Source organism: Crocuta crocuta, unplaced genomic scaffold, assembly GCF_008692635.1.
Source record: "Crocuta crocuta isolate KB4526 unplaced genomic scaffold, BGI_CrCroc_1.0 scaffold41, whole genome shotgun sequence".
In the NCBI taxonomy this organism is placed as follows: domain Eukaryota; kingdom Metazoa; phylum Chordata; class Mammalia; order Carnivora; family Hyaenidae; genus Crocuta; species Crocuta crocuta.
This window is the reverse complement of record NW_027529428.1, coordinates 7,170,968-7,186,306: the sequence shown is the minus strand read 5'-3', so window position 1 is coordinate 7,186,306 and position 15,339 is coordinate 7,170,968.

Here is a 15,339-nt window from a genome sequence, read left to right as displayed (position 1 = left end):
AAATGTGGCTTTCCATGCCCCCCCCCATTCGCTTAAGTCTTCAAGTTGAAGTGTTACAGAGAAAAACCATAGTAGCCTAAAGATTAAGAGGACTGCTTCAAAGTTTATTCAAGAAATGAGACCCCAAGAAAAGTAACTTTGCCCTGGTTATAACGTCATGCATCTTCTACTCAAAGACTCTCTTGAAAACCATATTTTTGAGTCTAAAGTACTGGAAAGGTATGTCTGCCTCTGCATTCCTTCCTTCCTTATGTCAGTCCTTCCTTCCTTCCTCCCTCCCTTCTTTCCTGGATCCCTCCTTCCCTCCCTCCCTCCCTCCTCTCTCTCTTCCTTCCTTCTTTCCGTTCTCCGTTCCTCGCTCCTTCCCTCCCTCTCTCTCCCTCCTCTCTCTCTTCTTTCCTTCCTTTTTTCCTTTCTCCCTCCCTCTCTCCCTCCCTTTCTTGCCTGCTTGCTTACTGGCTTTCTCCCTTTCCTTCTTTCTTCCCATTCCGTCTGGGATAGCTGTGGGAATTACTCACGCTCATTACGTTGTCCTTCGTCTGATATTCTTCACACTCCTCCACTAAGAATATTACAGTGCTCTGGAGCCAACAGGTTTTTGGGCACAGATATTCTGATATTCATACATGTACCCATCCATTTATTCTTTCCACAAACTTCTTCTCTGGGGGTAAAGTGATGTAATAATAACTACCGGGGTCAGCCTTACGTGACTGTGATCCTTTGTAACCTATGTAAACACAGGCATGTCACCTAATCAAGTGAATACCAGCATCTTCAGTTGAAACATGCTGTAATGATTAAGGGATACCGCATATGGAAAGTGCCTAGAACAGTGAGTGCCTTTACCACTGGTACATGCTCCTCAAATAGTAACTTTAAAAATAAGAGGGAGACTTACAGAGAGAAAATGAAGAAGCTTTAGTCAAAGAAATTATACACTTTCTATTTTTGCCATTAGCCATGTGAATTTCGTAAAATAATCTATCTCAAGTTTATCTTTTAAATGGCTTTAATGAAAATATCGACCTCAAAAACTATTGTGATATGTGAGATAAAGCCAGACAAATCTCCTAGCACAAAGTACCTAAACACCTATACCTATTATTAGATTGCTGTTATTGGGACCCAAATATGATGGTGACAGACTAAGTGAAGAGAGAATATGTTGTAAGGCCCTGAACAGAGATATGTGACATGACAAGGGCTGTGACAGCACCTTATTCTGCAGGGAGAAATCTGAAAATGTCCACAATGAGTTGCAGACTGACTTCAGGTCATCAAGCCCAAAGAGAAAGTAGGATTCCCAAAAGAGATCCCCAAACTCTGGAGAAGACAGAGATTGTACGGTTCAGTTCAACAGCTCCTTTCTGTGTGACCCAAGCCACTGTGCTAGGTGCTGTGAATACCAAAATGGGAGCAACTAATTTTCCTAAAATGGGCTAGAGTGCTTAATTTGAGGTACATATCCTAAAACACTGGTTAGAGAGGTTAATTCTGAAGAAACGGGAGGAGAATAAACACTACAGAGAACATGGGATTTGGGGGGCAAAGAAACAGGTATTCACAAATTGCACAAGGAAAGAAAGGATGTATGTAGATAGGGGAAAAAAATGAAAACAAAAGAGCCAGAGATTTCATTGTATACTCAGCGGAGAGTTAAGAATGTACACTTACTAAGATTCTCCATGTAGGCAGGGTCGTTATGCACAGAAATGTCATGATTAGTATTGTATTTTCAAAAGATGATTCTGAGGGCTGTGAATCAGAAAGAGGGGTTTAGGAGAAGGTGGACCCAGACAAGAGGTCATTTGTTTCTTACATAAACGTTATTAACTACCTGCTAAATATGCAAGACGGGTACTATGGACTCAAAAGTAAATAGTAGGGTCAAGCCTTGCTCATTTTTTGCCCATGTCAATAGAAGGATTAAGAATGATGGTGAACTGGGCACCTGGGTGGCTCAGTTGGTTAAGCATCTGACTTCAGCCCAGGTCATGATCTCACAGTTCGTGGGTTCGAGCCCCATGTCGGGATCTGTGCTGACAGCTAGCTCAGAGCCTAGAGCCTGTTTCAGATTCTGTGTCCCCCTCTCTGACTCTCCCTTGCTCATGTTGTCTCTCTCTCTCTCAGAAATAAATTAAACATTAAACAAAAAAAATTAAAAAAAAAAAAGAATGATGGTGAACTGGGGCTCTTGGGTGGCTCAGTCTGTTAAGCATCCAACTTTAGCTCAGGTCATGATCTCATGGTTTATGAGTTCGAGCCCTGCTCTGGGTGAGTTTGAGCCCGCTCCAGGCTCCTCAATCTTTCTCCCTCTCTTTCTTTCCGCATCATGTAGGACTCTCTCTCTCTCTCTGCTCTTGCTCACTTGCAGTCTCTCACTTATAAATTAGTTAATTTAAAAAAAAAATAATGGTGAATTGTTTTGTTTTGTTTAACTTGGGCATGACGATGGGGAAAATTTTTAAACTTTTCATTTAAAATACCCACAATGGTTAAGAAAACTTGATGAATAACCTCAAAGGGATTGCTACGAGGGCTACGAGTTTGCTTTGTTGCTCTCAATGTCCTTGTTAGAGTCATAACATGTAGATACATGGAATCGTGAACCGCTTTTCCCCCTTACCATTCTTATTTTTCATCCCTTTGAGCTTACCTCTGCCTTTAATTCTTTCACAATACAGGCATGTTCTTAGTTTTGGCCTCTGGTCCTTCTCTGTTTTGCTCTAGATCTGATTTTTCCTCTTCCTCCTCCTCCTCCTAGATCTGATTCTTCCTCTTCCTCTTCCTCCTCCTCCTCCTCCTCCTCCTCTTCTTCTTCTTCTTCTTCTCTGACTTCCTCACTTCACTATCAGATTGACACCTTTAACTGAAATCATCCATTGCCATTGCCATTTGTGGCTACTGGTAAGATGCCACCCTTCCTGATGCAACTAAGACTTTCCATTTTAATTGTATAATGAGTTGCCTGATGTCACAGCAGTCTGAGCTCCTTAAGTGAGGTGGGGCATTTATGCTCAAAGAAAGCAAGGGATCTATGCAAACAGATCATAAATCAAACTTAAAGGCAATTCTTCATTAATTATGGCCAATATTCTCATTCCGTTATTTGCATTAACACACTGGTATTACATAAATTTTTTAAATGGTGCAAAAGCCATATAGCAAAAAGTCCCTGTCTGCTCCTGTTACCCAACACCCATCCTCCTTCAAGGGTGGGGGTAAAGGAGGGAAGTGTTCAGAGTTCCTCCACTGTCCTTCCAGAACATTTTAGGCACACAGGAGCAATAAAATAGAGACTATTTTACTTTTATAAACTATATATAGGATTGTTTACAGTTTGTTCATCACCTTGCTTTTTTCACATAATAATGAAGACTGTCTTCACTTTTTTTTTATAGCTGCATAATGTTCTCTTTTATGTGTGCATCATAAATATAACAGTTAAGTTATATTTAGGGACTGCAGTTGGAAAAAAATATGAAAGTTTTATCAATAGTCCCTTCTGGGTCCTAAACTGAACAGAGTTCTTTGAGATGAAAGGCTGAAAAAAGAGAAAAGCTCTATGTTTCTGAACACAATTTCTTGCATGTTTGTGCAGTGATAGCCTGGAGTCCATCAGACAATTGCCAAACTCCAACACACTCAAAAACTGAATGTTACAATACTAACAAACTCACCTAAGCCTTTATGAAAAGGTTCCCCAGAAATGACCACTGATGGATGTTTAGCTTCAGAGTATTATGCACAAATGGTTGAAAACCAAAAGTTACAGAATGTAATTAATAACTGGCTTTTAAAAATAAAGCTCTTCAGGAATATCTCCTCAATACACAACGTGTTTAACGTTCGGGCCTCTGTGTTTCTGCTCAAAAGGCTACAGTGATGAACAAAAATTAATCTGCATCATACCCGTATAACGAACTTTAACTAGATATTTTCACAAACATTATTTAATTTTGACACACACATTTTTTTTTCTATTTTGGGGCATTGTTTTTTAAAGTTCCTATTAAGCAAGATATATTAAGGCTTACAGAAATCCCCAAACCTACGAACTCCAAATAGTCTTAACACTGCTAAATATAATACCCATTTTATAGCTCCTAATTTTCTGGGTCTCACAACAGGATAGTATTTTCATTAACTCCTTGCCTCCAGCCTATCTTCAACCATAATTCTGTTTTACTTAACCACGTTTAAAAGAATCCCTCTTAGCACTAGGGAAAACTTCACACAAGCCAAGTAATTTTTAGTGTGGTTTACTTAAACAATAAAAAGGGAAGGAAAAAAAGGTTCAAATGGCTTTTAATGTTAATATTAAATGATCTTAAAACAGAAATTATTTGAATAAATAAACATTCATTTCTTCTCTGTCAATATTTACAAGTAGATGTTTGTTATATCTATGTCAAATTAATTAAAAGTAGGTTGGGTAGAACTAACACATTTAGTTGAGCCATTACACAAGTGTTCATCAATAAACCATGTTAACATAATTTTTCTAGGTAATTTGGGGAAAATATTAATTCCCCTTAATGTTCTCAAACATTAATCATCAATAGCCCTTACCATCACCTCCACTCAGTAACCAACATATGTGCATGTGTGCGCGCGCACACACACACACACACACACACACACACACACTCCACTGTGCTTCTGTTAAGCTTTACCGAATAGCTGTCAGTACAGGAGAGGATGCAAACACAAGGCACCTTGAGGTAAGTTATTTTTGGAAACAAAATATATAAATTTGATAGCCCTTTTCTTTGTCTTGTAAACATTCTATTCCAGTACACCGATGAAAAAAAAAAGTGATATGGAAAAGAAATTGTAGATAATTTGAGTAGTAAACTAAAAACCATGGCGTGTCACCAAAAACAAAAACAAACCAAAACAATGAAAGGGTTGATATGTTCTGCATTTACACAGGAAGAATTTCAGGGCCTTAATTTTTCAGGAAAGAAAAATAGGTTATGAGATAGTTTCACTCCATTTCCAAGTATAGAAATTAACTCCCACAAGCTTGAGCAGCTAGTTTGGGCATCAGGGGGTTCAGGGGTCAGAAAGACGACTAGACCCAGGATTTCAAGAAAAGATTTAAAAATTGGTCTTAGCCCCTCGAATATCATCTGAATCTGTTGACTTGTTTGTTTTGTTTGTTTTTTACCAGTACGAGCTGGAACAAAACAAAGGTTTTCAACTGGTATCAGCACTCTACTGAGCAGCGAGTTTTGATGTTTCCCACCTCACAGGGATGACTACCTGAAAATTTTTTTAATCCCTTTACCATATTTACCTTTAAATATGATTTCACTTGAATAAAAAATCTAGTCCACTGAGCATGAAACTCATTAGACTAGAGAAAGCCTCTTTCATTCAAGGATCTAAATGTTCTGTAGATCTCTAATCAGGCAAACTCAGTTGTGTACAAAGCAACATTTTGATTTGCAACTTAGAAAAATTCAAGAGCGAATGATTGAGTGAAGCTGAGGCCAAGGAACTTGGGAACATTGGCCACATTTTTGCCACCATTTAATCTCCACGATGTTATCCTAACTGGTTTGTAAAGGGCCCACTTTTATAAAATGTAGACCAAATCCCCTTTTAAAATCTTTAGAGACTACTGATTACTGTTGGGTAAAATTTATTCTCTGTGGCCCAGAAAAAGGTCATTCTGTGGCCTGGGTGCTGAGGCCTGCCCCTAGCCTTAATATCCATCACACCCTACAAAGACCCACGTTCTGACTTCCTCAAGCTATTGCACCTACAGTTATTGGGACTCACTGTGCCTTTTATTCATCTTCACAACTTTGCACATGCTCATACACACTCCTGCTGCTTCCTAACCCCCACTTCTCTGATTCCTCCTTTTCCTTATATAATCAGTGAAGTTTTTACCTTGACTGAGCTAAGGGATGTTATTGCTTTCAGGAATCATTGTCTTCTCCACAGGTTGGATTAAATGCCTCTCAAAGTGGTGATCATAAAGCCTAAATTCACCTTTGGAAGTGTACTTATCCTTCTGAGTTGTGATTTTGTTTAAATTGCCTTTCTCATGGGGCACCTGGGTGTGTCAGTTGGTTAAGCGTCGGACTCTTGATTTCATGCTCTAGCGGTTTGTGAGTTCAAGCCCCATGTCAGGCTCTGCTTGGACAGTGTGGAACCTGCTTGGGGTTCTCTGTCTCCCTCTCTCTTTCTTTCTCTCCCTGAAAATAAATAAACTTTAAAAAAAAAAGTTCCCAGAAGAAATGAATGAAGAGATAGTTAAGGATTACATATTCTGAAATTATTAAGATCAACGAGCCAAAGAACAAATGGTTTGTGAGGCTCTTATATTCATGCTGCACTAACTGCAGCAATTCTCAGCTGGGACATAACCATGCGTGTGTCAATTCTAAGATACAGGTTTTTTTTTTTATTTAACATTTGAATATTTCTAATATCTGTTGGTATTACTGATTGCCACTGTTTGTCCTTCAGTAAAAAGAAAAATGGCTATGTCAAAACTTGCAGATTGCCAGTCGGCGGTTTGAAAGAGAATCACAGAGACAATTGTGAAGCATTATTTTACCCCCTAAAACCAGATAGTTACAGAGAAAGGCTGGGACTGAGTGAACTGGAGGGGGTCTATCAATATCAGTTACTGATCAAAAGTAGCCCAGCTCCAGATCTTCAAATATACTCAGTAGAATCCTGTCTTTTAACAACTTGATGGGACAGAAGACTATATTGTATGGGGAAAAGTGGACAGCGGTATTCTCAACAGAAACGAGATTTTAAATGTGAATACCTTACATACTTTATAACCAATTTATTTTGCTTACATTTTTTACACATACTCAAAATAAACACTTATTTTTAATTGATTATAAAATGGTTCCTTTAGTAAGTGTAAAGTAAAATTTCTAACTTAAGTGCTATATCAAATTTAATTAGTCGTGTTTTGTGTTTTCTTTTGCTAATGATACATGAAATAATGGTGGGATTTCTGATCAATGATATTTTAGATTTCATTTTATGGAGTCAACTATGGGACCAGGCAATGGGTCAAAATTTAAAGTTTGGGCCCTTTTGCTATTTAAGTGATTTAGTTTATAGCTTAGGTTTATTCAAACTTATCATACACTTTGTTAAATTACTTCCCAGTTTCTTATAGTTAACCTAAAAGATCAGAAATTAACCTAATTCACATGAGATCGAATGGCTTACGTGTTTTTGTTTTGTTTTGTTTACCACTCAGAAGAGATTGTGGAGATGACATGTTATATTTTTACTAAAATTTTGCAGTTGTAATGTAGAAATAAATATGCCAAAGTGGAGACTTTTATTAGGCACTAACATGAAACAGAACATGTACATTTTAGCTATTAGTATTTCAAATCAATATATGTATCCACATATCAGATTCACTTTACTTATCCAAATGTGCTTTCATTTTCTTACCACCAGTTGAGAAAAATCCACTTTTTCTGTAGCCTTTTAATGCCTTGGTTGTTTGTCTTTCAGCACTGGGATAATTCAGGGCAGTGAATAGTTGGGATAGAAATCCTGGTGCGTTTCTCCTAAGCATATGCTGCATGTAGCACAGCACTTCATATTGTGAAAGGAGATATATTTAATGGATGATTCATACCATTTTTTAAATAAAAAGGAAGTAGCCTTCTTTCAAAGTACAAAGGACTTGGGATGAAATTTTAAAGAAAAACAACAAAAATGCACATAAAACTCACTTGGTAAATAGATCTTTAACAGGCATATTGCTGCCATCTTGGTCTTTTCATCTTTAGACCTATGTGATTAATAATTCAAAGCTTGCATTTGGATTTTGCTGGAAATATTTCTAAATAAAGATATTGTAAATAAAAATATTTGAGTCTCTCCAATAGTATATGTTGTTATCAAAAGATATGGCCAATAAAATAATTGCTAGAATAGTTAAAAATCATAATCAAGATTGCAAAAAGTCCCAGAGATATTGTGTGATTGTGTGTGTGTGTGTGTGTGTGTGTGTGTGTGTGTGGCTTTAAAGAAGGAAGATAACCCAGCTTCAATGGGAACCTAATTATCTAGAAATGGTTCATTAGTGGGGTCATCGGTGGACCAATTTTGTAGTCAGGCGATGTTTTTCTTTCATGAAGACACGCCTTTCCCCTTTCCCACTGCTGCCTCTTTGTCCCAATGCTACTTTTCAGCTTGCATCCACTCACTAACCCCAAATACCTTATTTAAATTTCAGACACAGAAAGGACTTACGTTTAAGAGTTTAAGATCTGTATTGCCCTCATTTTTACTGCATTTAACCACTCTTTCTTCTCTTGCTAAAATTTTGATATTTATTATGTTTGGAACACATACTGTTTTTATTCATAGAAAACAGTATAGCAAAACCTTGGATTGCGAGTAACTTGTTCTGCAAATGTTCTGCAAGAAGAGCAAACATTTCTAATAAATGTTAACTTGATAAATGAGCAGTGTCTTGCAATACAACTAGTGAGTGAGGTCGAGTGTTACATGATCACAACAGAGACAATGGACTTTGAAATTCACTTTGATATACAAGTGTTTTGGATTACAAGTATGCTTCTGGAACGGATTATGCTCGGAAATCAAGGTTTTACTGTTTTGTATTATTTTGATTATTACAGGAAACAGAAAAAAAATTTCAATGTTTCTTTTTGAAAAAAAAAAGTTTATTCATTTTGAGAGAGGGAGAGTGCAAGCAGGGTATGTGCTATCAGCACAGACACCAATGTGGGGCTCGAACCCACCAACCATAAGATCATGACCTAAGCCGAAACCAAAAGTCGGATGATTAACCGACTGAGCCACCCAGGTGCCCCCAGTGCCTCTTTTTGAAAAATGTACAAACACATGCACATACACGTGTGTGTGTATATACGAATTATGAAATGTCTCAAAAGCATATTGTGGGTTTTTTGGAATGATAAAGGAAATAGTAGGTAAAAAGTGCATAAATCCTACCATGTGACTTCTATCTTGCAAAAGCAGTTCTCTAAAAGTAAACCTCTTTACAGTGTATAATCTGAGCTAACATATATTTGGTATTTACTATGTACAGACACTACTTTAAATTATTTTTTTTATGTTTACTGATTTTTGAAAGAGAGAGAAAGAGAGAGAAGCTGGGGACAGGGACAGAGAGAGAAGGAGACACAGAATCTGTAGTAGGCTCCAGGGTCTGAGCTGTCAGCACAGGGCCTGATGTGGGTCTCGAACCCACTAAATGTGAGATCATGACCTGAGCCGCACTCAGATGCTCAACCGACTGAGCCACCCAGGCGGCCCTCTAAATTCTTAATATATTAAATGATTTAACATTGACAGTGTTCCTATCTTATATTCAAGGAAACGGAGATGCTGGGAAGCATATAGTTAATAAGTAGAAATCCTGGAATTTGAACCCAGTCTGAGCAGAGGCCTTATTCTTATTCACCATACCACACAGCATCATAGCAATTCTAGACTCATCTCTACTAGATCTCAACTTGTTTGGCTTTCATCTAATTACTAAACATGTGTTTTCATACCTGTAAATATAAAAGTTAAACTAGATACTTTCTAAGGACCTTTCCATCTTCCAGCTTCAAAGCCACATACTTGAGAGGTTGAGCAGCAGCAGAACCTGCAAAAATTTGACTGTTCGGGAAAGGAAACACATGCCTGAGAGGAAGGATACTATGGCCCCATCACAGGTTTTACAGATAAGCATTAACCAACTGAATAATTATATGTTGATTATCTTCTGAGGTTCTGGCCCGCAACAGACAAAGAAGTAGATTACGGACTTCTAACCCTTAAGAATGATTATTCCAATATGTAGCAGACAGCTAAAACACATTATTAGAAGCTCCATTCCACGTTTAAGCACTAAACACAAAAGATGACCAGAGGTAGTCACTCAGTTGGGAGGGAGTGGTCCATGCATTTAATTAATTTTCCTTGTTCTGACTTCAGAGGATGTGCTTGGTCTGCATGACCATACTCTCAACCTCTACATTTTTTTTAATCTTTATTTATTTTTGAGAGAGAGAGAGACAGACAGACAGGTGTGTGACCGAGGAGAAACAGAGAAAGAGGGAGACACAGAATCCAAAGCAGGCTCCAGGCTCCATGCTGTCAGCACAGAGCCCGATGCGGGGCTTGAACTCATGAACTGAGAGATCATGACCTGAGCCGAAGTCAGATTCTTAACCTACTGAGCCATCCAGGTACCCCTCAACCTCTACTTTCAATATCTAAACTATGGTGACTCAAAACAATAACTGTACATTTGAATAAATTAAACTATACCCAAACATAACAATCTACAACTTTATTTCGTAGTCAAAGAAGAGCTGAACACTATGTGCACAGAAAACAAATGGGACATTATTTCTCTTACATTGTGATATTTTTTTTACTGGAAAAGAAAGTTTTTGTTTCAGATGGGAACCTTAATTTATCACAGCTATGACTGCAAAAACCAGAAAATGCTTAGATCTAATGTATATGTGTGAAATATTTTTTTTTTATTTTTTAGGATAATTATAGGATTTACCAAATATAGGATCTTAAAATCTCCTGTATTTAGTACTTTTGGTACAATATAAATTTTCTAGGGTGAGTAATATTAGGATCTGAAGTGACAAAATAATGATACCTCCTCTCCAGCCTTCACTTTATACCAACTGAAAAGTGGAATAGAGCAAAGAAAATAGCATTGGCATTAGTGGATATTTTAGATAATATAGTTTATATGGGTGGTACTGATGAGCTGTGGGGTTACTTTCAGAGCTGTTCTTGATGGGACAACTTTCATATTTCTTTCAATCACGTGAGGAGCGATTCTAAGCCCAATTATGTTCACTGGATTATTTGATATTCTCCATATTCATGAATAAATTAGCAGCTTGGGGCACTTAGCAATATGAAAGATAATAAAATGGTACATAAATCAACAGAAATTTATAATTTTATCCAGCATAAATATAATCCCTATCATTAAATTGTTTTAAGTTGTAGAGAGTAAGCTGTTAAGCATGTAATGAAAAATATTAACCTCAACCTAATGTACCGACTTGAGGGACAAGAGATTATTAATGAAGCTAGAAATGATGTTGGATTGTGGTAAAGGGATATACTTCATATTGGATAAGAGTTTCAATCTAAAGCACAGAGGAGAAGGTCTGAGAGGGGAACAGAATATGGAAACAAATGTTCAAATATGCACACGGTGTATGCTCCATATGTACCTGACGAATGAATCCAGGGACACTTGCAAAGGAGAGGGAATGATTTCGGCTGGGATAGAAAGTCCATAATGACGACAAAGAGTGGCCTGGACCATGTAAGGTGAAAACAGACTTACAGATGCTTGAATGGCAAAAAGAGAAAACCTCCTTTTGCTCCTGAATGGGTGTTACATAAAGAAGCTATTGTAACAATATTGTCCTAGAGGGGAAAATCTAGAGATGAATAAGCAACAAAAAGGCTATAACAAGAACTCAAATATGAAATAAGGAAGACCTAGAATAAAGGGGCAGCGGATTAGATATGAAAGAGACACTGGGAGACAAGACTTTGCAATGCGTCTGGTAGCCTATGCTTGTAGGATCAGCATTAACTGGAAAGTCCTCATTAGGACCCGAATCTTTGAAAATAGATGAGTTATGAACTTATAAGAAAGCTAGAGATGCAGTTCTGGATATTTTTCTAAGCTGTGAAACATGAAATCTTGTTACGACTGAGAGAAAGTTCTCTGACCAGGTGCAGAACTTATTTATTTTCTGTCTCTTTTTTGCTCCCAGCTAGTTTCAATAGTATGAGTCCAATTATAACTAAATAGGGGAAGACAGGCCTGTGGGGTGTTCAAATCCATATTGAAAATCATCAATTGTTCTTGACTTAACAGAAGGTTCCAGTTGGCTTTTCAAGATGCAAAGAAGGCTGAGGCACATGCCCTTCATAACCTGGGGTGTCTACAATTATTCAAAGATTAGTTAGACTCTAACTGGAATTAAAAGTGTTGGAGGTGATAAGCGGTCTTTTCATATTAAGTGGAGCAAGTATAAATAGCACCTGATCATTTATAATTTTTTTTCAAATACCTCCTTCCCATCATGTGGTTATATTTACGACACAACTTACATTATTACCACATGTATCTGACCAAAAATATTCATATTGCAGGGCGCCTGGGTGGCCCAGTCGGTTAAGCATCCGAATTCACCTCAGGTCACGATCTTGCATTTCTAGAGTTTGAGCATCGGGCTCTTTGCTGACAGCTCAGAGCCTGGAGCCTGCTTTGCATTCTGTGTCTCCATCTCTCTCTCTGCCTCTCCCCTGCTCATTCTGTCTCTCTTTCTCAAGAATAAACATTAAAACATTTTAAAATATATATTCATATTGGATCTGATTTTTTTAAGTCTGCCAAAAATATATTGTCTCTTCTTTGCTAAATACAATTTGGTTATATTTTCAAAGGAAAGGTTCTATTTTGCTCTTCAGTAATCTTCATAAGTATGATACAATTTATCACAATTTTCAGAGACAAAGGGAATGCGTTTGCATAGCCATGAACTTTAAATTGTAAGAAATAATCCTAGATTTCAACTCTATGCAATTTGTAACATTTATGCATGTATTATATAGTTCTCTGAATAATTTTAGCTTTCATTCATTCCTTCATTCATTCATAATTGCCTGAGCAAATTTTTAAGTACTGCTACCTTTTTAAATTCTGACCTTTTAAAATATGACCTAAAGTTTTAAAATGTGAGCCAATTGTGCCAAGGATTTTAGTGATTTAATTTTTATTAACAAAGTTTACATCTGGAGAAAAGGATTTTCAGTGGGTATTTCCCTCCACCGTTACATCTGCTTACTGATTAAATTATGCTGATGAAACAGTAGCTTCTATAAAACCAGCACTGGGCATTTTGCAATAAATGGAAACAAAAGTCTGTCAATTTGGTACTTGTCAATTTGTGTTCTTGTAAACAACAACAAGGGGTAGGAAGAGCAAAGGTGAAAAATGTGCCATTTCAAAATTGTCTTAGTTGAGGTATTATTCTGCAGCTCATTGGTAAGGTCAGCTGATGCAGGATTTCAAGGCAATTAGAGTAATTCAAACCGCAGAACATCCCCATGGGCTAGTTTGAAGGTATCTTTCGAAAGATGCTCCCCCCCACCCCCACCAAACCTGGTTGCTGCCACATCTAGCAGCTGCTTTCTTTTTGACAATTCGTCACTCCTGAAAAATGTTTGCAAGCAGTTTGGATAATTTCCAATTCATTCTTGCAGGAAATGAGGATTTGCTTCCTCACTTGGGATACCTGCTGCTAGGTTTATTCACTAATAAGCATGATAAATGTTTTAGCCTTTGATCAGTGCTAATTTAACAAGTAAGCTCCCCAGAAAAAAAGTCTTTGAGGCTCAGAGGCTCAAGACAGCACATGAGTTGGAAATATGATTGATTGTGTTGCTGTGAGAAATTTCCATAAAAAACTTCTATCACACTGCTATGTTCTGAACAATTAAATCAAAAATGAAAGAGAGTTACCCTCCAAAGAAGGACAGAGGCAGACCAGGAAACTTCACAAGACACTTAAAAAAATGAAAACAACAACAACAAAACAGCTCAGGCTAATCTTCGAGAGAAATATCAATCTTTTCAAACAAATGCCATCCACATCACTTTATCTATTACATTCTCCTCATCCTGTCCCATCCCCTTCACACAAGATTCTTTTTTCTCCCCCCCCCCCGCCAGCCCTATAGTTAATACTTTATTTATTTAAAAAAAAAACAACGTTCATTCATTGGAGAGAGTGAGAGAGAGAGAGAGAGCGCGCGCAAGCACGCGCGCGTGCACACACACACACACACACGTGGGGGAGGGGCAGAGAGAGCAGGAGACACAGAATCTGAGGCAGTCTGCAGGCTCTGAGCTGTCAGCACAGAGCCCGATGCAGGGCTCGAACCCAGGAACTATGAGATCATGACCTGAGCCAAAGTCGGACACTCAACCAACTGAGCCACCTAGGCGCCCTTAAAAATAATACTTTAAATATGAACTTAAAAACGATACATATTATGAAAACTGAACAAACCAAATGGTGGAGAAAAAGATGTCTGGGAATTGTGTCCTTAGAAGTTACTTCAGTCAGAAAGACTCAGACAAAACCTACTGCCTAACTACTAGAAACTGCTATTTAGCAACTGAAGAGGTGTCCACATATCCATTCACCCAAGTAGCTACCAAAAGTGAACAAACACAGAATATGCCAAGTTCTCTTGGTTCCACATCAAGTTTTAGAACTCTCCAGCATGAGACCATACAAGGTTTTTTGTTTTTGTTTTTTTTCCCACCATACAAAGAAATTATGTTTTCAGTTTGCCATGAACAAGTAATTTGAACTGCTACCTTAAATCAGTTCTTGAAAATGGCATAGGTTGTTTTATTAACTGCACTTCGAAAGTACATTTAGAAATAATCTAACTTCTGTGAAATAAAAGATACACAAACAAAGGAGTCATCTCCTTGCCATTCAATACACTCAGCAAAACGCTCTCTGTGGGAGAAACAGGCATACGGATATGAAGGCCTATAGAATCCAGTCATCAGTAATAACCATTTTCTGTTACTAAGGTTTGGACTAGAGGAAGACAAAGTTGAGAACTAATTCCATTGTCAAAGAAGAATCTGAAAAGGAAAGAGGAGAGAGAAAACTACCTTCATGATCCAATGATAAAAGGGTAGCTCAAAATACTAAGACAATGCAGGCACTGTTTACTATATACAGGCCTATGCAGTAGAAAAAGTTTAAAAACAGAGAATAGCAGTTACCTTATTCAGTAAAGGAGGCAAACTGTATCAAAAAAGGTTATGAAGAGGGCTCTTCTTGTATGTGTGTTATTTTCAGAAAAACAATCAGAACATTTAACTTTTTTTAAAAATTTTGATGGTGTTCATTTTTTCCTGAGCTCTTCTATAGGTAGGAAATATTTCAAAATAATATATAAAATATTAAATGTATTATAGTTTATACAGCAATTATTCTAATTTGAAAAAAAGAAAATGCTGGAAGATTGTTAGGTTGGGGAAATGTTCTAAATTATTTCATTCCCTTGACTGATTTGACCATATTTAACAAATTTTATCATACGGGAAAGATGGAAAAACATGGCTGTTGAAAAGTTTATAATCAAAATATCTTTTATTGATAATCAGTTTGCCTAAAATTTTGTGTTTATTTATATATATAACCTGCCAAAACGATAGACAGAAAACTTTCCAAGCTTATATTGGAGCTGTGATATTATATATAT